Source organism: Silene latifolia, chromosome Y, assembly GCF_048544455.1.
Source record: "Silene latifolia isolate original U9 population chromosome Y, ASM4854445v1, whole genome shotgun sequence".
NCBI classification, from domain to species: Eukaryota; Viridiplantae; Streptophyta; class Magnoliopsida; order Caryophyllales; family Caryophyllaceae; genus Silene; species Silene latifolia.
In genome coordinates, this window is record NC_133538.1 from 343,678,347 (window position 1) to 343,703,831 (window position 25,485).

The 25,485-nt window shown below is 37.2% G+C and overlaps 2 long non-coding RNA genes and 3 other non-coding genes across 6 annotated transcripts; 4 read left to right on the top strand and 1 right to left on the bottom strand.

Annotated features, from left to right (window-relative positions):
- Window positions 1-2,439: 2,439 nt before the first annotated feature.
- On the top strand, window positions 2,440-25,011 carry LOC141633562 (uncharacterized). 2 transcript variants are annotated; one of them, XR_012538368.1, is made up of 5 exons: window positions 2,440-3,477; window positions 3,803-3,895; window positions 24,060-24,091; window positions 24,194-24,269; window positions 24,389-25,011. It is a non-coding gene; the product is annotated as an uncharacterized LOC141633562 (long non-coding RNA). The 2 variants fall into 2 exon arrangements; XR_012538367.1 differs by having other exon boundaries at window positions 2,440-2,666.
- Window positions 3,968-4,054, top strand: LOC141636842 (small nucleolar RNA SNORD34). Its single transcript, XR_012541422.1, has one exon. It is a non-coding gene; the product is annotated as a small nucleolar RNA SNORD34 (small nucleolar RNA).
- LOC141636844 (small nucleolar RNA SNORD34) lies at window positions 4,345-4,418 on the top strand. The gene has a single exon (XR_012541424.1). It is a non-coding gene; the product is annotated as a small nucleolar RNA SNORD34 (small nucleolar RNA).
- Window positions 7,715-10,780, bottom strand: LOC141633561 (uncharacterized). Its single transcript, XR_012538366.1, has 3 exons — window positions 10,639-10,780; window positions 10,472-10,545; window positions 7,715-7,919 (listed from the first exon to the last, which is right to left on the bottom strand). It is a non-coding gene; the product is annotated as an uncharacterized LOC141633561 (long non-coding RNA).
- Window positions 23,445-23,520, top strand: LOC141636843 (small nucleolar RNA SNORD34). The gene has a single exon (XR_012541423.1). It is a non-coding gene; the product is annotated as a small nucleolar RNA SNORD34 (small nucleolar RNA).
- Window positions 25,012-25,485: the final 474 nt, after the last annotated feature.

Sequence of the window (25,485 nt, forward strand, 5' to 3'; positions counted from 1 at the left end):
TTACTTTTCATAATTTTGCGCCAAATTATTAACAACGGTTAAAATTTATTACAGATTCAACCGTTGTTATTAATTTTTATACTAACAACGGTTTTTCAAGTATGACCCGTTGTTAAAACAAATAACAACGGTTAACAACACAGAACCGTTGTAATTAAGTTTGGTAAAATTCGCGGAATTAATTCTACAACGTGTTTTGATGATTTTCGTGAATAAGCGTTGTTAAAGGGCCGTTGTGGTTGCCTGTATTTGTAGTAGTGAGAAAGGGGCTTTGTAGGGATTTTGTGCCTCTAAATTTGATGTTATGTAATTCTCTTTACACAAATTCTCATTATAGACGGATATATCCGTTTATAGTGAGACTAATTGTTCTCTTTAATATGTAAAGTCAGTTTTGTCTAACTTAATTACGGCAACACGATAAAAATCAATAATCAATTGGTATAATATTAAGTTTACACCTCTTCCGTCCAGTTCATTTGTTTACCTCCATCTGCGTCCCTATTATTTGTTTAACTTTAATTTTGACACAAAAATAAAGAGAGAGAAGTAAATGATTTATGAATGAGACATCCAAATATAAAATTTAAAAACAAATAATCAGGTTGGAGCAAGTATGTCTAAATTTAAAAATAAATAAAGTGTGTCTAAATTTTCCATTTAACAAGAAATATCTATTGACGTGAAGAGAAGAGTTTTAAGAGGTGGAAGTCTACCACATTAATCGAAATTCTCTAGAATTTGTGTACAAAATAAAAATAAAAATTGGGGGATAAGCATTAAATTAAAGTGGAGCGGAAGACCCTCACAATATACATAAATTCTCATTTTTGACGGGTATGTCTTAGGTCCTATGAACCCCTCTCCCACTATCAATGTACCCTCTGTCATCACCCCCACTCAGATGGAGGCTAGCAACCAGGGGCCTGTCCCAGGAGCCACTTGCTCTGTTGTGTCGCCTCTAACTCTACACAAGATGACAGTCTTATCCTAGATCTTTGCTCTGGTTGATCTAATCAATGCTAAGTTTGTTTACGACTCGTCTCAATTTAACTACAATGTAATTCAGAATGAACATGAGGAATTTGAGTTGACTGATTGCCTACCTCAACTGATTAGAGAACTCGAGAAACGTTAACTTAGAACACCCGTAGTTGAAGACACTGATCCTATAAACATGGGGACCGACCAAACCAATCAAGAACTTAAGATAGGGACCTCCCTCGACCCCTCGGGAAGACAACAATTCACCAACCTCCTGCTCGAATACAAGGACGTGTTTGCCTGGTCCTACAAAGACATGCCTAGGATTGATAGGGAGATCGCCGAGCACAGGATACCCATTCCGCCCGGAGCCCGACCAGGGAAGCACAAACTACGTCGCATGTGCCCCGGGGCCTTGACGAACAAAGCAGAGTTAAATAAGCAATTCAAAGCCGGTTTCATCAAAGTTTCCGAGTATTCTGACTGGGTGGGTAACATAGTCACCGTGCCCAAAAAAAGGACGGGAGAATTTGGGTTTGTGTTGATTTCAGAGACCTGAACAAGGCAACAAGTCCAAAGGATGACTTTCCACTGCCACACGTTGACATTTTTGTAGACAACACTGTCTAGCACGCCCTTTTATCGTTCATGGACGGGTACAAGTGTACAACCAAATTGAAATGTCAGAGGAAGACATGCACAAAACTGTATTCAATACAGAGTGGGGCACATACTGCTACACTCTCATGCCTTTCTGCCTAATCAATGCCGAAGCAACCTATCAAAGGACCGCCACCACTCTACTACAAGACATGATACACAAGGATGTGGAAGTATATGTCAATGATATGATCGTCAAATCAAAGGAGCGAGATAGCCACATTGACGCCCTTCGGAAAGTCTTTGCTCGCCTTCGAAAATACAACATGCGACAAAATCCTCAGAAGTGTGCTTTTGGGGTCACCTCCGGAAAACTACTAGGACACGTCGTCAGCAAGAAAGGAATTGAAATGGATCCAACTAAAATCAAATCTCTTCAAGAGATGCCTCGACCCATGAACGAGAAGGAGATCCGGGGATTCCCACTAGTAGAAAATACCCCTATCGTGATGCCTTTATCGTGGCGGTTCTAATAGAAACGCCGCAAAAAGCCCAAATATTTGGCGGCAGCACATTTTTCATGGTCTAGGACGTCTATTATGGCAGTTTAAATTAAGAACCGACGTAATAGTAGTAGTTATTTATGGCGGTTTAATATAGGAAATGCCACCATAAATAAATTGTGACGGTTGTATTACCAACCGTCGTTAATAACGACGTTAAAGGCGTAATACTTAACAATACTTTTTGATAAAAAAAACGGCCATTATATTTTTTTATGGCGATTTTAATGAGAACCGACATTAATAGCCACTCAAAAAATAAATCTAAAACCCTTTGGAATTCTATAGGATTACTATGTAATCAACTGATCACCGTGAAATCCCATATACTTTCTCTAAAATCCCATTACATACTCTTCCAGTCTTCCTCATTTATAACTTGACTTTTCTCTTTGCCACTGAACTCACCCCGCTCACCGCTCGGCGCTCACCACCGCTCTTAGACAATACGTGACGCTCGACTCAGGCTTAACACTCAACTCTCACCCCGGACTCACTACTCGACGCTCGGCAAAGTAGGTATGTTTGTTGTATCGATTCATATTCGATTTAATCTCTTAGGTTTAGCCCACCCACGGGTTATTAATGTAATTCGATTAATAATACGATTGATGGTTATGTTTATGAATAACGGAGTAACAATATGAACAAGAGTACAATTGATAATTTTCGATTTAGGGTTCTTGTGAAATTGGGCTTTTTTGCTACAATTCTTGATTTTGTAAGTTAGTGGTGTATTTGCAATACTAATATGTTAGTATAGGCTGATTTGATAATCTGACTGACAGAGAAGCGATTATAAGAATGTTAATTGCGAATGTACCATTCACTAGTTTTATTAGCTGATGTGGTTTTGTTATAAGCTTGAGTTGATTTGTTGTTGGTTACTTTTGTCATACTCTCGCTTTACATTGAGACTTCATTTGTTAATTTGAAGCGTTGATAACCATAAGGAAGCTAACACCATCTAGTGATAAAATAATATACTTCTTTTATTGGTACAACAACCATGTGGCTGTCACAAGGGAGCTACATGTAAGTTTATGTCCCAATTTCAGAGTTTGCGATCAAAGTTATGCATCAATTACATCCACTTGCATAAGAAGTTGCAGTTGAATCAAGAAGCAAGCTGGAATATAATTATGTTGGACAGAGAGTTTAGATTAGCAACTAGATTCATTCTCTTCTTTATTTCCACTTTCCTGCTAGTCCTGCTCGTCGTGTTAACATTCAGCTTTCTCTTGTAATTCCTATATATTGCACGTGAACCACTTTTCAACCATGTCAAGGAGGAAGTTGTTAAGTTCATTCTTGATGCTAATGGTTCGAGGTAATACTAAATACCTCTAATGTACCTGTCTGTCACCATTTCCTTTGAAGTTAGTATTATTAATTCGCTTGGTCTCAAGTATATATTTACATTTCCTAAACCTAATTTTGATGTTTGGCATGGATGTATCCTCACAGATTTCGAATTGCTTCATATATCGGATTCTGGAATTTTACCTTTATATCTCAATTTCTTTGAGTGTTTTGTTCTTTATACATGTGAAGAACCGAGTGACTAAATAAATTCCCTCTTTATTTGAAACTTAATTAGCCATTCTACTTTCGTCAAGCTTTCAAGTTTCAGCCGTTGATTTTGAAATTTTCAGATTTTAAGGGTGGAGAAGGAGAGGTACCTAAATGGCATCAATGTTACTCATTCCCTTGCAGGACTACATGAGTGTTTTTGCTTTTCAGTAAAGGTATACACATCTTGATTTTGTGTATATAAGCTATGTTGTCAATTATTAAATTATGTTTGATTGATTTGATAAGGAGGCCAATGATGAGAATCTTTTTGCCTACATTGTTTGACTTAAAGATGATAAGGAATAGAATCAATAGATTTTACTGAGGCCTTCTTTATGTTTCGTCAAAAGTGGGTTCAGTTTATAAATTTCGTTCTAAATGACTGTTACACTCATTCTTGATTTTTAGTTCATTGGATTTTTTGAAAACATTTTCTTGACCACAAATTGGGTTGTGGGCTACATAAGTTTTGTGCATAATATTTTCTAGTTAACTTCGTAAGGATTATTCTGAGAAATCACTGTCGTGTCTCAAAAGATGGTCAGTTATTGATTGTTTGTGGAGAACTTTCACTGCTATTTTGCAAGCTTCACTATCTATGCTAAATGATACTCATGGTTAAGAGACCAGTGATGATATTCTATTGCCTACATTGTATGATCTAATGGTGATTGTAAAGTATGAACTGAGGCCTTCTCGATGTCTTTGCTATGTGTGCTCGTTTGCAACAGTCCTTGCCTAGTGATAGGTTAATGGTTTGGTATTGATTCTCGGCTTTTTTGTGTGAAAATATTAATTGCAGTAAAATTCGGTTATGGCTACAGAACTTGGTGTACAGTTTTGTTAATAATGTAGTTTCTCTGACGGATCATTACTACTAGGATTTAAAAGTTAATTAATTAATTTCGGCATTTTGTAGAGGATAGATTGATACCGTCGTAGAGTATCAAAAATAAAATTTATATTCCAAACTACTACTATAGATAGTGACAGTCAGGGTCGAACCACAAGGAAGCAAGCAATTTAAAGTTGTCTAATTTAAGTCTAAAGTAACAGTTTTTGGGGGGGTTTGATTTGAATGATCCTATAACTAAAGGCAATAAAATTAAAACTAAACTAAAGCAAATAAATGAGCAATTAAAGAAAATAGATGAAACCAAATATTAAAAGGATGCTAAGATGGTTGGTTCACTGTAGTTTCGACGGCAGTATCCTAGGTAAGTCTGAAATAATCACGTAAGATGGGAAAATAATAAATCCTTTCGGTCCATTCTAAACAGGTAACATCTTTCGATCTAGCTACGGGTCCCTAAGTATCACTAGTACTGACTCTCGCCCTGAAAAGTGATTCTTAAAAGCCTAAATTCTACCTATCTTTTGGTCTCGGTATAATTTAGTCATTTCAATTGGTAGTCTAATTTCCTCCCCTATATTTCGATCTAATGGGTCAGTCAATTACTAAGTATTCAACTAGTCGCGTGCACTCGATTTGTCAAATTAAGCAATTTAATCAATTAAAACGGAATTGATCTTGCGTGAGCCAGTCGATCGACCATCTAAGCCGGTCGATCGACCAAGGGTATCAGGTCTACAAAATCTACGCCGCCTACACTACAGGTCCCTTACATCTTAGCACGAAGGGTTTAGCTACTCATGATAAAATTTATAACAACAACGAAATTAACAATTAACGAAATTGGATGCATGATTAAATAAACAAAGCAAATAAGATGCATAAACGAAATAAGGCTTTGAGAAACTACTCTATGCAATACTAATCTATGAATGAATAAAAGTAAACTGAAATTAAGGAATCAGTATTACCGAATGAAAGCAGGAAGAAGAATCCGAAAGCACGAACTTTATTAACGAAAATAAAGCTAATTGTATTGAATGTTTATTAATAAGAACTTGATATTGAATGCTAAAAGTTTCGATCCCCCCATTTCTGAAACAAAAGTGTTCACGTTATATAGGAGTATAGCGTGACTCTTATTCTTAAAAACCTAATTGCAAATGGGCTTCTAACTCTCGTCTTTAATTTACGTCAGAGTCGTTGTGTGGTCGATCGACCAAAGGTATCAGTCGATCGACCAAGCTTTGTTGAACAATAGCTTTTGATATGATTTAGGAATCGTGCTCTGGTCGATCGACTAAAGGCACCAGTCGATCGACTGCTTCAACAGGTACTTTGCTCCAAAAGCCTTGTAAATTTGTCTTTCAGGCCTCGATACGCGCACCAAGTTCGCTTCCCGAGTCTTTACTTCACGTCAGGTCCTATGCCTATTACTCGGGGACGGATTTGGCTCATTTTCCGCTGCATTCTTCCCATTTCTGTAATATTACACAAAAACACGAAAGTATACGGAAATAGGGAAAGCATAACCTACATAATTGAGCTCTGAAATGCGTGTAAAATAGGGTGTAAAACATCATATTTAGGACACGCATCAAACTTCCCCAAACCAAACTCTTGCTTGTCCCCAAGCAAGAACTAGACTCGATCTTAAAAACCTAATGGAACGCGTTCATTCTCAGAGCTAAATGCAAACTGCAAAGCCTAAACCAGTTTAATGCTAAAAATCAACAATCAATTAGTAATATGAATCATGCAAACGAGTTATGCAGTAGTTAAAAATTGCTGAACTTTAAACTATAGAGACTTATCATATTGGACTCTCACGGGTCGCTCATATCACACATAAGCACAGGTGAATATATGTAAAGATAGAAGAAGTAATTTTTGTAAAGACTATCACCTAACTACGACCTATAAAACATGCCTGCAGTCTAATATGAAAATAATCTCTACAACCGTACATATGCATTCTAACCATAAAAGACCATGACACATGCCGAGGTAAATTTGGATATGTGAGGCTATGGGTAAGAAGGGGCTAAGACGAATTTGGTAAAAACAGAGTTATAAGCCAAGCTAGTAACTAAGGGAACCAAATTAATAAATCATTCCAACTTCTTGCTCAAAATTAAACGATAAAGCGGTGCTAATAGTAAGCACAAATCTCACATTATCCATACAAACTTAATTCCCCAAATAATATTAATCGCAACATGGGAATATAAAATCACCAACTAATGAAGATTCAATCATGTGATTTTTCTTTCTTTTTTTTTTCTTTTTTTCTTTTTTTCTCTTTCTTATTTCTTTTTTTTTTTTCATCTTTCTTTCAACTTTTCCTTCCTCATCTTTCCAAAATCATCTCAATAAGAGCATATGCAACCAAAAATGAAGTAACAATCCCAAAAACTAAAACTACTAGCTTGACAAGGGCAGGCTAAATATAGGATGCAGTTAATAGGACAAAAAGGCTATTTCTGGCAGTGTGAGGCTTATGGGAAAAATGAATAAAGGGGTGGTCTCTTCCACATGTGTCAACCAACCACAAATCGAATGCATACAGATATTAAGCAGATTAAGTTCATATTTATGCATATTGATATAACATGTCTCATAAGGAGTACTACTCACATTCCTAAATAAACCGGTCATGGATGTCACCAGTTATAGGGCTCTAAAACTCAGAATATAATGTAGTTTGCCAAAAATCTAAGTCAAATCTCAAGATTCAGCGAATAAATTAACGAAAACTCGTAGATATGCAATAAGACTCTACTAATAACATGTCAGTTTAGCATGGCTTAGGCATAAACAGATGAAAATGCAATGTCATCATTGAACTACTACTGTTCTGACTCGACCTACATGCTAAAATAAACGTGCAATTTTTTTGAATTTTTTGAAATTTTTCAATTTTTTTTTTGAATTTTGTGTATATAAGAAGAAAATAAACAACAATGCAAGACAAAAATGTAAACGTGAACGCAAAACAGAATGAATGTAACGCAAAACCCTTCCCCAAACCAAATCACACAATGCCCTCATTGTGACACCCCGCGATAAAGCGGAAAATATAACTAATAAAATGCGGGATTTTAAGGAATCTTTAAAACTTTTAAAATTTAAAGCGCGGGTTCGCCAAAATCTAAAACATAAATAAAGAATGCGGAAATAAAGTTTAAATTATACAAACGTGTTAGTCAAGGTGAGGGAAAAGATATCCCTCGAATGACAATACAATAAAAGGTGAGTCTAAACAATCCTAATAAACCGACTACAAGGCCAAAGTGCTCGCTAGCTCACACATGTCTTCACCCCATAAATGCACTAACTAGTACCTGTCATTCATGTAAACATGAACGCCACAGTCAGTGGGGAGTAACTCAAGGTTCTCCCAGCCACAAAATGTCAAAACGAACATAACAAAGAACTAAAACAGGTAAGTCATATAAGATGCATACAAAAGGTAAGAATGTCAAGTTCATATGTAAACATGGCAAATAATTGAGATGGAACAAGATAGGCCAACATTAGCATAATAAAGATTCAACTGATCATGTGGGACAATTAAATAATAAGAAAGACAAGAATACGGCCATTTATACAAAAGCACGCATTTCAAGGAAATACAACATAGATATGAGATTGGAATACGAATCATGTGAAACTGATAAGTAAGAGATCAACCAATGCAAATTACAAGAATAGAAACTGCAGCCATTATTTGGAAAACCACTTAGCAAACATTGCACGGGACGTGGCTACAAATGTCACATTCATACTTATGGCTTGCATCTCACCATAAGAACGGATGGGAACATCAATCCCGACGATCATATCGCAACTAGAGGGCTTATAGCTCACCCCTAGTATCCGATAGGACCAAGACAAACAACACAAGGCGTAACTCTTGCCTTGAAAGACAAATACCAATATCTATAACCAAGCAAGACCTTTACTACTCATATATCAAAATATAATTCCCCAGGTAGGACGACAATGGTACTCCCAAGACTCAGTCCTAGTCTAAATCGCCGACTCTCGGGGGCGTAACGGTCCCCGATTCGACATGCGGCGAATCAGTCCGCATCCAAGACTCAAGACAGATCGGAAATCGAGAACCCACAATCGGTGAGAACGATCCGAAAGAGGCGGAAAATATGAGCTAAACCCACAATCGGCAGGATGGTCGAAAGAGGCGTAAAGATAAGTCAAGCAATACGGTATAGTAAAAAGGCATTATCAAGAATACGACTCAACCAAGCGATACGAATCAACTTGGAAAGAGACTACTACAAGTAATGAACCGATAATAATCCAAGTGAGACATTATTTCATGCCAAAATTATATTCATGAATGTGAATAAGTAACTCATTTCTTTAATATTTGTCACTTGAATAAAAATGTAAACAAACGGAAATGAATCATTTATAATAAGCAAAACAAGCATTCAATTATAAACGACTCAATTTAATTAAACAAGTAGAATAATTTGCTCATATTTGAGATAAGATAAATAAATGAGAATGAACGGACTAAAAATTCATATTATAGGTAAATGAGACATTTCATTAAATTTTGACTTGAATAAATAATAAATTCCACTTTTATGATTAATGTGAGAAAAATATATGAATGAGCGATATTAATGAATCAAGTTATATAAGGCATGAGACGGAATTTAAAATAATTCAAATAAACCAACTTAAGCTAAGACAGTCCTTAACCACGGCTCAAGGACCCTTTGGACATCCCCAAACACGACTCAAAACTAGCCGTGACCAAGGCCGCATCCAACCGACCTTGGCCCCGCCTGCCAAAGCCACAACCGTGCCCGGCCGGCGCCGCTTAGGCGAGCGGTCAGGCCGCCCAATCACCCACGGTTACCACTCTAAAACAACCACCATCCAACCATAAACAAAGCTCCTACCACTACCTAAACAATCGCCCAAACAAGGTAGCCATGAGCAGCCCAAGAACAAAGCCGTGGACGGCCCTTGTCGCGCCCTACAACCGTGTCAAATGCCCACATTTCCCGCCCAAAATGAACAATAAAATGCATAAAGTCCCGCCCAAACACAGTCCATTCCACACATCAATTCGAGACGGGAGTTACTACACAAATGTCCCAAATTATTCCAAAGATATACACTCAAGACGGACGCAACCAAGTTGGCTCAAACCACCAACCAAACAAGGACACCAAAATCGCAACGACAAATTTCAGACGGCCATCGCTTTTCATTTGTCCAAACAGACCACCCAACCCATCATTCTCGACTACCCGAAATGTGACCATGAAGTACTGCAGTTTAGTCAAAGTCAAAACAGTCCCATTTCCGTCTTAAAACGGTCCCAAAACAAAGATAATTTCGTGCCTAAGAACAACACTACACATACCCTACTCTCATCCCAAAACAAATTCGTATAAACACCATAATTTCATGCCCAAAATGGGGTCCCAAAGACAAAGACCCAAGACTTGAAAAACGACACCCATACCGAGTCCATTTAAGACAAGAACAAAACGGAAAGAATTAACACTTTACAAATTCCAAAGAAGCTCATTCTTTTCTTTTCCAAACGTCCTCAGTTTGGCCGATCAAAACAGCCCATTGCAAAACAAATTTAAGACGAATTTCTAAGCATAAGCAAGACAGAATTAATCATATAAATCATCCAATTCATACATATACACTGCCAAGGAACTATAAGTCATGTAATTTCTACAATTGAAGTTGGAAATCTCGTAGTGCTCCGTCACAATCAATCACTCAAAAACAATCCAAGAAAAAGATGCAAAGATTCAAACTTTAACACTACTAGTAACAAACTAGAGCATATAAACACGAATTCTTGACATAATGTCGAGTAACCTATCACCGTTACCTTTTCGCCCTTCAAAACTCCGAGAAAAGCGCTTACAGAATACGAGCTTCCCTCTGGTTCATCAGTTTCTTCAGCTGGGAGGAAGAAAACGACATAAAGAAGCTGAAAATCGGGACTTTTATGAGACGGGTCAAACTGAAATCACCACAAAATCATAGCTTTCTTACCTAGAAAGATGAAGGAGGAAGTAAGGAGAAGAATGGTGCAAGGATTATGAAATTTGGATGAGAAATAAGGGAGGGATCTCGGGTTGAAGACGGGTTAAAAATGGTGTACGGGCTCTCTTTGATTTTTTTGGTTCATCTTTGCGTTTTTTGTTGTTTGCAGGAATGAGAAAAGAAGAAGGGAGGTGGGTTCACGGAATCAATCAGCAACAACAATTAATAATAATAATAATAATATATAATAATAATAATAATAATAATAATAATAATAATAATAATAATAGTAATATGTAAAAGTAGAGTGTGGGGTGGATAGGGGTGTATGTGTCGATTTCCGATTGGTCCGTATTTAGATAAGATTCTCCATTGAAATGTGACGGTCTAAAGTTAGACGGAATTTAAGACGGAAAATATTATTATCGTCATTATGGTCATTATTATTGTCCGACCAAAAGTACGTATTTTTCTATAAATTGAACTTTAAAATATTCTTTTCATTAAAATCGTGCGCAAAATGAATTAATTAAATTAAATAATTAAATAATATAAAATAAGGTAATTAAACGGTTTAATAAATTATAATTGTCAAAATGAGAAATTCGCGGGTGTTACACTCATTGTGCAAAATCATATGAGAAAATAATCAAGGGAAATGGGAATTTGCGATAATATTAACTAAAAAGACATGAGGGAGACATGGGGAACTCACAAGACTTTAAGCGCAGAAGGAAACCTCCCCAAACCAGCGTGAGTTAGGAGGTTTCAGTAGCCAGCAGTGCTACCATAAGTACCTGAAAGGACAGAAAATACTGTGCATTATCCGAGAAAACAAAGTTGAAGCGGTAATTATGTGCAAAGAATTAAGCTGAAGAAAGCGATAGATGAATGAAAAGGAAAGAAAATAAGGAGAAAACTCCCTAAAAATCCCTTTCGTGATCCGCAAAACGACCAAACACAGCAGGGGAATGATCAAAACAGGTACAGCAGCGGGAAGCGGTCGATCGACTACACAGGCCAGTCGATCGACCAGGGCATCCAAATGAAGCTCCTATAGCTGCGGTAGTGGTCGGCCGATCGACCACACAAAGGCGGTCGATCGATCGATATACCCCGACGAGGACCGTGCTTTCTTCGAATTAACTCAAATAGCGTGAGTCAATATGGTCTAACAACCTGCAAATGCATATAATACAGCGCCCAAAATTGCGCTAAACCCAAATGTAAAGTTTATAGCCTAAATAAATCCTAAGCAAACCAAATTAAAGCGAAGTCTCGCGCACACCAAAACAATAAATAGTCTAACAAGAAAAATAGTAAATAAATTGTTTTTTTAAAAAGATTTGATCAACTAATTGTTGATTAAGAATGACCACGGAATGACCCACTTGCTCGGCTTCTGGCTACAAGAAGTAACCTCTACAGTGCTCATCCTCTCAGTTGCACTTCTAACAACTCTAATATCCGCAAAACTTAATGGATCAACATCTCTAACATCTTCCCAATCACGGACTTCGTTTGGCTCATCAGAATCCAAATCGGACTCCGTCATTTTGACTGGCTCCTCATCAGTTGCATAGCTCAGACACCCTAGACCGCCTCTCCGCACAATGGGCTCTCTCACAACTGGAGCAACATGCGGCTCTAAATTCCCAAACCAGCTCCTGCAACAGTCAAAACAGGAGGATCTTCCTCCAATTTGCTCCCAATCCGGGGCGGAGGTGTTATAGCAGAATTAGGCATAGGGGCAGGCATATCAGGCAACACAACATAAGATTTAACTACATTGCAAGTTATTGGGTACATAGCATCCTTCTTCTTATAGGTTTGGGCAAAAACAATGGACTGTTTTCCTACCTTAAAGATCAATGTCCCTAAGCCAACATCTATAACTGCACCAGCAGTGTGCAGAAATGGTTTACCCAAAATGATAGGAATGTGAGCATCCTCGGGTATATCTAGCACAATGAAGTAAATTGGGAAAAAGAACTTTCCTATTTGCAGAGGAATGTTCTCTAAGACTCCTATAGGCTGGACCGCAGAACGATCAGCCATCTGCACTATCATGTTTGTAATTGCAAACTTAGTCAATTTCAATTTTTTAGCAAGACTCAAAGGCATAACACTAATACTGGCCCCTAGTTCACACAATGCCTTCTCAATAGAAAAGGTCCCAATATTACATGGGACTGAAAAACTACCTGGGTCTTCTAGCTTATGAGGTGCAGTATGAGTCAAATAGGAAGATGACTCCTCAATTAGTGCGACAGATTGCACAGTATCAAGTGACTTCATTTTAGACAACTGTAACACCCCCATTTATTCAGGAGCCTTTAGCTAGACATTCCCAAGTAAATAAGACTGTTACCATCCCGGTTTCCCGAGGTAGTGAATAACAAAGTACAACAATACCAAAGTACTTTAAATTAAAACTTTAGTGAATACATGTTTATTACAACTTAATCCAATCTTAAAACTTAATATAAAATAATTACAACTCGCAATGAAATAAATTAAGTGATATAATTATTCTATGTGATCTAGACTTCAACTATGGTCCAAGTCAAGCTCCCATCCCAATGCTCCCGAATCAGCTAATCTTTAGTACTGTCAAACTCGCTCCCCATAAAACGGTTCACCGCAGTGTTCACGAATACACAAATCAACCGCGAGGTTGAGTAGGAATAAAACTAAACAACAACAACATACAATTATCAATCCAATTCAATTCACTTTCATTGCACAACCCCCTGACAACGTGCTCCTTTCCTTTACTTAGCACAACTCCCTTAACAACGTGCTCACATTACTTTGGTACCCCTCCCTTAACAACGTACCGCAAAATGTAATAGTACCCCTCCCTCACAACGTACATATTACCAACACCCCAGTGTACAAACTCCCTCAACAACGTACAACTGACTGTCGCACAGCTTTTCACAATAACCACATTCCAATCAACGATACAATCCAATTCACCTCATCAATATAACCGACACAAATCAACATAAGTCACCCTTCCAACCTTTACGATATTATCAACCAACACAAAATAATATAATTCTCCCTTTTCAACATATGAACAATTCCACTTTAACGTAAGTAATTCACCATACCAAAAATAGATAATTAAAAGTCGAGTTGAGTAGGATTATCCCTACCTGGCAAGCAATTCCAATTACGCAATCCAAATAAATAAAGCAAATCCAATCCGATTATAATTCTTCACAATTTCCGTCACCTATATAATAATAACAATTACAACAATTATAATTACTAACTTTATTTGTTTATTTATTTATTCCTTTTATTCAATTATTCAAATTAATTATTTATTATAATTATTAAAGGTTTATGATAACTAAAAACCCGATTTAACTATTTAACCCGACTCACCCGAGCTAATTAAATAATTAAAACCCGTCACAAAAACAAACACACACCACCCTAACACGGTTTATAACCATGGCCAACACCTCTCTTAAAACCCACCAAACCCGACACCACAAGCCACCACAGCCACCACCCAACCTCGACACCCCTAGCCTGCAACCCCACGCATCCAACTCGCCCTTAACCACCGCCTAAACCACCACCAACAACCCACAAACCCACGCCCTATCACACGACACAAACCGCAACACTCACCTGACATCCCATAAAACCCGTCCCAAAACCACCACCTAACACCACCTTCACCGCCACCTACAACCACTAATCAACTCACCAAACTACCCTCGACAAAATCCACCCAAAACCACCCCAACCCAGACCTCCTACAACCATTAAAAACCCCTCGAAACCGCCCGCCCAAAACGCGAGTCACTCCCCCGTTTTCCGTCACCACCGCACAACCACCATCTCGCCACCATACCAAAGACAAACAAAGTGGTCGACTCAACCACCCCAACACAACCCCTCTATACCGTGTCACGACATAGCCAATTAGGGGTTCAATTACCCATTCCAATCACCCACAACCAACCCGTATAACCCCCCTGACCAGCCACCTTTAGCCGCCCTAAACGCCACCCTACCACGGTCAATGACGGTCAACAATGGTCAGGTTATAAACTTGGCAGTCCAATGTCGCTATAGGTTCAATTCCGGAGTCCTATGGTGGTCTATATAAGTCATACTATCGATCTAAAGTTGCTTGCATGAAAAGAATATAAACCGCTTTAAGCTGAGTTAATTACCTCAAGTCGACCAATTGATTTTGTTAATTCTTCTTTCTTTCCGCCTCCTAAAGCTTCTTCTTTTTATTTGTAATTTATTTATCAGATTTAAGGTGGTATTTATAGTGTAAGATTTAGAGAATACGAGGCCAATTAGGAAACCATGTAACTTTCCTTATTCTAATTAGTAGTAGGAATTGTCATTATAATTATATCATTATTATTTATCATATACTATTAATCCTACCATAACTATGATTTCCTCATATAATACTTACTAATTTATTATTGCCATAACTTTATTATTTATTATTATAATCATAATTACCTTGATATATTATTATTAATTCCCGATATAAATCCCGATTACACTAATACCAATTTAATAAATTTGGCCCATATAATAATACCACATAGTCCAACACTCGATTACCAACTAAGCCCAAAGCAAAAACATTAGCCGAACCCAATTCATGACTTGAATTATTAATTTATTATTTAATTAACGTCTTACTTGTATTTATTATTAGAAATGTCATTTAATTACCCATTAAATTACATAAATTATTCTTATAAATTATTATTAAAATACGGAGTATTGGTCTTCCCCTTAAAATGAACTTTTCCAAGTTCGCCCATAACTACCACAAGAACACTTATAAAATTTCTCATAACGACTACCATCCAACACAATTATCCATTTATGATTATCACCCGTATCAATCATATCACAAGTTATACAAATAATAACTCAAAATATTTGTACTATTACATTCCTTCCCCCTAAAAATAAACTTCGTCCTCGAAGTTCGGAATAACAAACAATAGGAACAACCAAACCATTGTTGTAACGTCACCAAAACATGAAACACACATTGTAATATAAGACAATTATTATTTCCAACACAATACCCATTAATGGCTAAATGAATAACAAAATCTTTGATTTAGTTCTAAATAGCAAAACCACAACATACAAAAGATACTCGAACTAACTTTATTTAAACTCAACTACTTTACTTAACTACCGACTAAAAACGTTGCCAAAATAAATAACAATCTATAACAAAATAAAGACAATTGTTTAGTCTTTTCTTAATAATGATATCTAACTTAAACATGGATGCAATTATCGTGAACATATATATGGCTTAAGGCAACACATTCCGCATATCACTAGACATGTTATTCTACCTCACATAATTGACAACATCAAACATAATGTTCAAGAGATCAAAAACAAAACTTGTTATACATTTTACATGTTATAACTTCTAACAATCTTCAAGGCTAGGAAAACATGTTATCACTCCTAACAATCATTAATATATAATAGCATAACTACTTATTGAGAACATATACTTTTTAGAAAAATAAAGAAAGTTAATAAACCATTAGAAAAAAAAATCAAGTCAAAAACTCATAGGATCGATTTATAACATATTTTACAAACTACTTGATCGAAATGTAAATTTTACAAAGCAACTTGTCGAAACTTAGGTCAACTTGTAAAAATCACCATAAATTGTCAAAATATTTTCTTATAACGTGGCTTACCAATTTAAAAACATACATGAGTCTATTAAACATTGGCGTTGGAATTATAACAATTAATTACGTAGTTTTTAAATGACAAATTTTACAAAAACATGGCGCGAAAACATCACTGTACAGGAACATTTCGACTACTGTCCACTAAAATATTTATTTTCGCTAAACAAGTATATTATTTGAACATGAGACCAGTGGCATATGAAAGCTAACTCATAAATATATTACTCATAAAATTTGCATACGAGAATTTTAAACAGGTAGTAAATGGCATCCAAAATAATCAAGGGTAAAATTCCGGGAAATCAACTAAAATTACGTTCTTTACAATTTCGCACAATTCCCTTAATACTCCACATGTTAATCACACATGCCAACATATTTATCTCATAATCACATGTATATATCAATGCTTAAAACCATATCACATCCCCTCTTCCTAAAGGCAAAGTTACGTCCCCGTAACCACAGTCATCAATGAAAACAATATTCAAACAAGGCAAACAAAACTATTAAGGCAAACAAACGGTTTTTCATTTTAGATTACCCCACACTCTCAAATATTCCCTCAGGGTTACCGGTTCAAAACTGAAAGGGCCGGAAGTTTGGTTTGAGGGGCCCTACTCATCCCAAGCCTTAAGTGGCTCCTAACAGTTTCTACCCGGGTTCATTTTATTAGACACATCCTATGTTCATTATTGTTCATTGGTTAGGCCTGAGGATCATTTTGCTCTGATACCACTTTGTAACACCCCCATTTATTCAGAGTCTTTAGCTAGACATCCCAAGTAAATGAGATCGTTACCATCTCGGTTTCCCGAGGTAGTGAATAACAAAGTACAACAATACCAAAGTACTTTAAATTAAAACTTTAGTGAATACATGTTTATTACAACTTAATCCAATCTTAAAACTTAATATAAAATAATTACAACTCGCAGCGGAAATAAATTAAGTGATATAATTATTCTATGTGATCTAGACTTCAACTATGGTCCAAGTCAAGCTCCCATCCCAATGCTCCCGAATCAGCTAATCTTTAGTACCTGTCAAATCTGCTCCCCATAAAACGGTTCACCGCAGGTGTTCACGAATACACAGTCAACCGCGAGGTTGAGTAGGAATAAAACTAAACAACAACAACATACAATTATCAATCCAATTCAATTCACTTTCATTGCACAACCCCCTGACAACGTGCTCCTTTCCTTTACTTAGCACAACTCCCTTAACAACGTGCTCACATTACTTTGGTACCCCTCCCTTAACAACGTACCGCAAAATGTAATAGTACCCCTCCCTCACAACGTACATATTACCAACACCCCAGTGTACAAACTCCCTCAACAACGTACAACCGATATGCCGTATGACTTTTCACAATAACCACATTCCAATCAACGATACAATCCAATTCACCTCATCAATATAACCGACACAAATCAACATAAGTCACCCTTCCAACCTTTACGATATTATCAACCAACACAAAATAATATAATTCTCCCTTTTCAACATATGAACAATTCCACTTTAACGTAAGTAATTCACCATACCAAAAATAGATAATTAAAAGTCGAGTTGAGTAGGATTATCCCTACCTGGCAAGCAATTCCAATTACGCAATCCAAATAAATAAAGCAAATCCAATCCGATTATAATTCTTCACAATTTCCGTCACCTATATAATAATAACAATTACAACAATTATAATTACTAACTTTATTTGTTTATTTATTTATTCCTTTTATTCAATTATTCAAATTAATTATTTATTATAATTATTAAAGGTTTATGATAACTAAAAACCCGATTTAACTACTTAACCCGACTCACCCGAGCTAATTAAATAATTAAAACCCGTCACAAAAACAAACACACACCACCCTAACACGGTTTATAACCATGGCCAATACCTCTCTTAAAACCCACCAAACCCGACACCACAAGCCACCACAGCCACCACCCAACCTCGACACCCCTAGCCTGCAACCCCACGCATCCAACTCGCCCTTAACCACCAGCTAAACCACCACCAACAACCCACAAACCCACGCCCTATCACACGACACAAACCGCAACACTCACCTGACATCCCATAAAACCCGTCCCAAAACCACCACCTAACACCACCTTCACCGCCACCTACAACCACTAATCAACTCACCAAACTACCCTCGACAAAATCCACCCAAAACCACCCCAACCGGACCTCCTACAACCATTAAAAACCCCTCGAAACCGCCCGCCCAAAACGCGAGTCACTCCCCCTGTTTTCCCGTCACCACCGCACAACCACCATCGCCACCATACCAAAGACAAAGAAAGTGGTCGACTCAACCACCCCAACACAACCCCTCTATACCCAGGTCACGACATAGCCAATTAGGGGTTCAATTACCCATTCCAATCACCCACAACCAACCCGTATAACCCCTCTGACCAGCCACCTTTAGTCGCCCTAAACGCCACCCTACCACGGTCAATGACGGTCAACAATGGTCAGGTTATAAACTTGGCAGTCCAATGTCGCTATAGGTTCAATTCCCGAGTCCTATGGTGGTCTATATAAGTCATACTATCGATCTAAAGTTGCTTGCATGAAAAGAATATAAACCGCTTTAAGCTGAGTTAATTACCTCAAGTCGACCAATTGATTTTGTTAATTCTTCTTTCTTTCCGCCTCCTAAAGCTTCTTCTTTTTATTTGTAATTTATTTATCAGATTTAAGGTGGTATTTATAGTGTAAGATTTAGAGAATACGAGGCCAATTAGGAAACCATGTAACTTTCCTTATTCTAATTAGTAGTAGGAATTGTCATTATAATTATATCATTATTATTTATCATATACTATTAATCCTACCATAACTATGATTTCCTCATATAATACTTACTAATTTATTATTGCCATAACTTTATTATTTATTATTATAATCATAATTACCTTGATATATTATTATTAATTCCCGATATAAATCCCGATTACACTAATACCAATTTAATAAATTTGGCCCATATAATAATACCACATAGTCCAACACTCGATTACCAACTAAGCCCAAAGCAAAAACATTAGCCGAACCCAATTCATGACTTGAATTATTAATTTATTATTTAATTAACGTCTTACTTGTATTTATTATTAGAAATGTCATTTAATTACCCATTAAATTACATAAATTATTCTTATAAATTATTATTAAAATACGGAGTATTACAACAACAGCTGCTTCATAAATTTCATATAGGCAGGCACTTGATTAACTAATTCTAGGAAAGGAACTTGCACATTTAAGCTACGAATAACATTTTCAAACTTGTTAAACGATACATGTTCCTTTGTCGGCACCAATCTCTCTAGATAAGGGGCTGTAAGAAGCAACTTAGCCCTCTCCTCTAGGTCTCTCATACCGGCATCAGTGGACTTAGGCTGAAAATCCACTACTTTGTCCTTGTTGTAGCTCGAACCTTCTTTAGACCGTCTCAGGAATGAACCATTAACCGTCATAGGGTCATACTTTTGAACCGGAACAGACCCATCAGCATTTGGATCTTGCCTCAATAATTTCGGAGTCGTCGTACCCCGAAATAAGTAGTCCCACAAGTTATCTGGCATTTGAGGACGAAAAGGTTCACAATCGGACGTATCTTGATCGATCGACAGTGTGTCGGTCGATCGACCAACCGTATCTTGTTGCTCAAAGCTTCGTTTTGTTACGACTCGCCTTTATTCATCGATGCGGTCGATCGACCAGTGTGTCGGATCGATTGATCGATGCACGTTGATCATCTTTTTCTTGCTCTCTTTGTTCATTCCCTTTTTCTTACTCTGGTCCGCCTCATCTTTTCAAGAACATCTTCGACCATAGCGGGCCCATCAAGGATAGACCCACTCCTCAAAGTCATCGCATTTAGAGTCTCTTTTTGATCCGGTTGCGACGGTAATTGCCCCGGAGCTCTAGTTGCACTTTTGCTTGCCAATTGGGCAATTTGGCTCTCCAACATTTTTGTAGAAGTCTCTCTTGCTAGAGACTCCTTTTAAAACAAACCCGACAAATTCGAACCATGTTTTTCAATTCGGAAATATCGAACTTTGAAATTGTTCTTCCGAGGCACATAGGGAGGCTTTGGTCTGCTTCCGATGCTTATGAGAGGGCACATAGTTTTGTTCTTTGCTGCTGCTGCTCATTGTGGACCCGGATTAAGGACATTTCGGTTAGTCCACCTCAAATTGGGGTGGACATTAGAGGGATCGGGATAAGTACCGATCGCCTAAAATGTTGAAAGGCGACATGTTTCATTCGAACTAGTACAAAACTCGAAACATGTCCCTCCCTCCACATCTTTTGCATGTAAAGGGTCCGTCAAATCGCATTAACTTTATATATCCCACCTTTTTGGGATCCCCAAAATCTAGCTTGTCGAATCTCGCAGAAGGGCCTCTATTGTAGCCGTAGTATGAGATTCAAATTTGCTCTTCTCGATTTCCTCTAGAATTCCCATGCTCGACTTTATGGGTGACCATATCTTCAATAATCTTCCACCCTTAGTCTCTCCACTATTCTCCGGAATCGCCATTAGCCGCAAAGATCCAGGATAGTCCTCCGATCATCATAAAGCCCATTATATAATTGATTACACAGAACCATTGCTCGAACCCATGGTGCGGAATAGATCGCACCAATCTCTTGAAACGGACCCATGCCTCACGAAAATCCTCATCGAACCCCGTCTAAAGCTTGTGATCCGAGCTCTAATCGCATTGGTCTTCGATGCGAGAAAATTTTTTATAAAATGCTAGGGCCAGTAATTCCAATCGGTAATCCCATTAGTGCTCGATCCGGATCTCGGTACCACTCTCTAGCAGCATCACGGAGCGAGAATATGAACATCATCTCTTTCATTTGGTCCTGGTTCACACCTGCTGGTGGGGGTATGGAACAACAGTAGTCAATGAATATCTCCATATGCTTGGCTGTATCTTCATTTGCAGCTCCGCCAAATTGGTTTCTCTCAACCAAGTTAATGTAGGATGGTTTCGCTTCGAATTTTCTATCCGTCCCGGCTGGCAACGCGAATCCCTTATAGAGATTCTCGCTTTTGGCTCGGAGGATCGGCTATACTTGCTTTTTTCGCCATATCTGGAGATGTAACGGTCTCAGCTGAAGAAGTAGAAATAGGAGACGAAGGCGGATCCTCCTCAAATAACTCGTTCTCGTAATAACTGGACGGAGTACTCAGCTCTTCCTCTGTCGGCAATACTCTAGATGATCGTCTCAACTCACGTAAAGTCTTCTCGGTCTCAGGATCTAACGGTCGTAATTCACCACCCTGTGACCTGCGTATAAGAGGAAACTACAAGTAGAATATGAGAACATTTTAAGGAACAGGTGTCCCTTAAACCAAGAAAAAGACTAAAATAAAAAACAACTAAAAATTAAACAATTGCCTCCCCGACAACGGCGCCAAAATTTGATACCGTCGTAGAGTATAAAAAATAAAATTTATATTTCAAACTACTACTATAGATAGTGGCAGTCAGGGTCGAACCACAAGGAAGCAAGCAATTTAAAGTTGTCTAATTTAAGTCTAAAGTAACAGTTTTTTTTTTTTGGGGGGGGGGGGTGTTTGATTTGAATGATCCTATAACTAATGGCAATAAAATTAAAACTAAACTAAAACAAATAAATGAGCAATTAAAGAAAATAAATGAAATCAAATATTAAAAGGATGCTAAGATGGTCGGTTCACTGTAGTTTCGACGACAGTATCCTAGGTAAGTCTGAAATAATCACGTAAGATGGGAAAATAAGAAGTACTTTCGGTCCATTCTAAACAGGTAGCATCTTTCGATCTAGCTACGGGTCCGTAAGTATCACTAGTACTGACTCTTGCCCTGAAATGTGATTCTTAAAAGCCTAAATTCTACCTATCTTTCGATCTCGTTATAATTTAGTCGTTTCAATTGGTAGTCAAATTCCCTCCCCTATCTTTCGATCTAATGGGTCAGACAATTACTAAGTATTTAACTAGTGGCGTGCACTCGATTTGTCAAATTAAGCAAGTTAATCAATTAAAACGGAGTTGATCTTGCGTGAGCCAGTCGATCGACCATCTAAGCCGGTCGATCGACCAAGGGTATCAGGTCTACAAAATCTACGCCGCCTACACTACAGGTCCCCTACATCTTAGCACGAAGGGTTTAGCTACTCATGATAAAATTTATAATAACAACGAAATTAACAATTAACGAAATTGGATGCATGATTAAATAAACTAAGCAAATAAGATGCATAAACTAAATAAGGCTTTGGGAAACTACTCTATGCAATACTAATTTATGAATGAATAAAAGTAAACTGAAATTAAGGAATGAAAATTACCGAATGAAAGCAGGAAGAAGAATCCGAAAGCACGAACTTTATTAACGAAAATAAAGCTAATTGTATTGAATGTTTATTAATAAGAACTTGATATTGAATGCTAAAAGTTTCGATCCCCCCCTTTCTGAAACCTAAGGGTTCACGTTATATAGGAGTATAGCGTGACTCTTATTCTTAAAAACCTAATTGCAAATGGGCTTCTAACTCTCGTCTTTAATTCACGTCAGAGTCGCTGTGTGGTCGACCGACCAAAGGTATCAGTCGATCGACCAAGCTTCGCTGAACAGTAGCTTCTGATCTGATTTAGGAATCGTGCTCTGGTCGATCGACTAAGGGCACCAGTCGATCGACTGGTTCAACAGGTACTTTGCTCCAAAAGCCTCGTAAATTTGTCTTTCAGGCCTCGATACGCGCACCAAGTTCGCTTCCCGAGTCTGTACTTCACGCTAGGTCCTATGCCTAGTACTCGGGGACGGATTCGGCTCATTTTCCGCTGCATTCTTCCCATTTCTGCAATATTACACAAAAACACGAAAGTAGACGGAAATAGGGAAAATAGTAGCATAAACTACATAATTGAGCTCTGAAATGCGTGTAAAATAGGGTGTAAAACATCATATTTAGAGCACGCATCATAGACAATGATATTTTACGCTTGCCAAACTTCGTACTCTATGTTACATGATACTCTATGTTTAAGAGGCCAATGATGACCATCTTTTGTCTACATTGTATGATTAACGATGATATTGAATAATATTGTCTGAGGCCTGCTTGAAATGTTTATTATGATGGGATCACTTTGAATATACTTTGTCGAGGAGAAACGATGTTATAAACTGTTTGAAATGCCTTTACAATAATTGAGCGTGTAATATGCATTATCTGTACCAAATTCTTTTGTGGGCTGTTCAGTTACTGAATAACTCTATTTATTAAGTTAACTTCAAATAGAAAACTTCTAGAAGATTACAAGGCTAGTAGTATATATCGCGGAAATTTTATTATGAAGATTGAGTTCATTTTTTGATGTTATGGGAATTTTATTGTGAATGTTGATTTCATTTGTCCAGTTATTGGTTACTATGTCCTCTCTTATCTGTTTACTTTTAATATCTGTTATTAACTGAGTATTGTCTTTCTTTAACAGTGTGGTTCGGGTGAGTTCATTACCTGCTCTTTTAAATCTAGCATTAGTCCGGTTTTCAGTTTTTGGGGACTATGAGTCTATGACTATGTTATCAATTTATTATCGAGTCACTCTCTTCGCCCCTCACAGGTTGATTTTAATTACTCGATTTCCATGTGTGCAGGGATACAACCTTAAGTAGTCAGGTTTCGATCAGTAAGTCATCTTTCTCTTTACTTCATTTTTCGCAGCTAACGGATAGATTTATGCATAATTTTTCTATTAAACCCTAAATAATTTTAATTGTGTTTTGTTCAGTTAATTGATTGTAATTGATGTCCGAGGTTAATCGAAGCTTACCGGAGTTTTCATCCGTTCTCAATCTAATCTAAAGGTTATCCCTAATCAAGTATTTTACTTCTTAGTATTCTGTATTAAAAATATATTGCCTCTCTTTTATAAATGAAAAGAAACCAAGGTTTATGGAGTAATCTTGTGTGGGAAACTCTATAGGAACTTATGCCCACTGCAAAAACTCAATACATCTCCTGCCCTCGACGCTCCGGCCATGGCTTCCACTTTACACATATACATCACCGGTACAACTCGAAACTCTAATTCTTTAGTGTTTGATGCTTTAGTGTATAATTGTTGGAACTGATTTTTGGAACTTGGAGTCCCAGGTGATTCTTTAGTGTATATATGAAGTTGAAATTTTGAATAAATTGGTCTTTGGATTCTACGAGCGCTGATAATCGTTTTATTCTCTTACACTTGTTGCTCATGCTTTTTTAAGATCTTATTAGTTATTACTTGCGATGGTTTTGTCTCACTCGTGAAAAAGCTTTCGATCAAACTTAGCTTGGGAACGTTCTATAGTGTCTTATGTTGGTTTTAATAATATTTAGGTTGTTTTTCTAACTATTGGGTTGCTAAATGTATTATTGCAAATTCAACAATTCAATCTTAATTGAGGAGATGAAAGATGTTAAAGAGGTGTGAGCTATTAAATGTTTAGAGAACATCAAATGTTGATTAGTTTATTAATTAAGACGTGTATGTGATTATTCATACACTTGGATGTATAATTTTAAACATTGACATTATTATTTTGCGAAGGATATGCAAGTTCGTTGGTTGGTATTCTTGTGTATGTATTGTTTTTTTATTTCACTATTTGGCTTGTCAATTCTATAGGACATTACTTCTGAAATTTTGGTAGCAAATATTTTTTTTTTTTAAAAATATCTATCTATTGTGGCGGTTCTTAAGTATGAAATGTTACTATTAGTTCACCTTTAATGGTGGTTCTTTAATAACAACCGACGTCATAATTACCTTTAGTGGCGGTTCTTTAACAACAACCGACGTTAAAGAGAACATGTAGTGGCGGTTGTGGTACGAAGATATTATTGAAATACCAATTGTGGCGGTTTTACTAACAATAACCGCCATTATAGAAGAGCTACTGTGGCGTTTCTTATTTAACAGCCGTCGTTTTATATAAGCCTATAATGGCGATTTTGTTTAAAAACCGCCACGTTAGGTAAGCTATTACAGCGGTTGTACAAATGACGTAAAGTACAAACAACCCGCGATATACGGCGCAC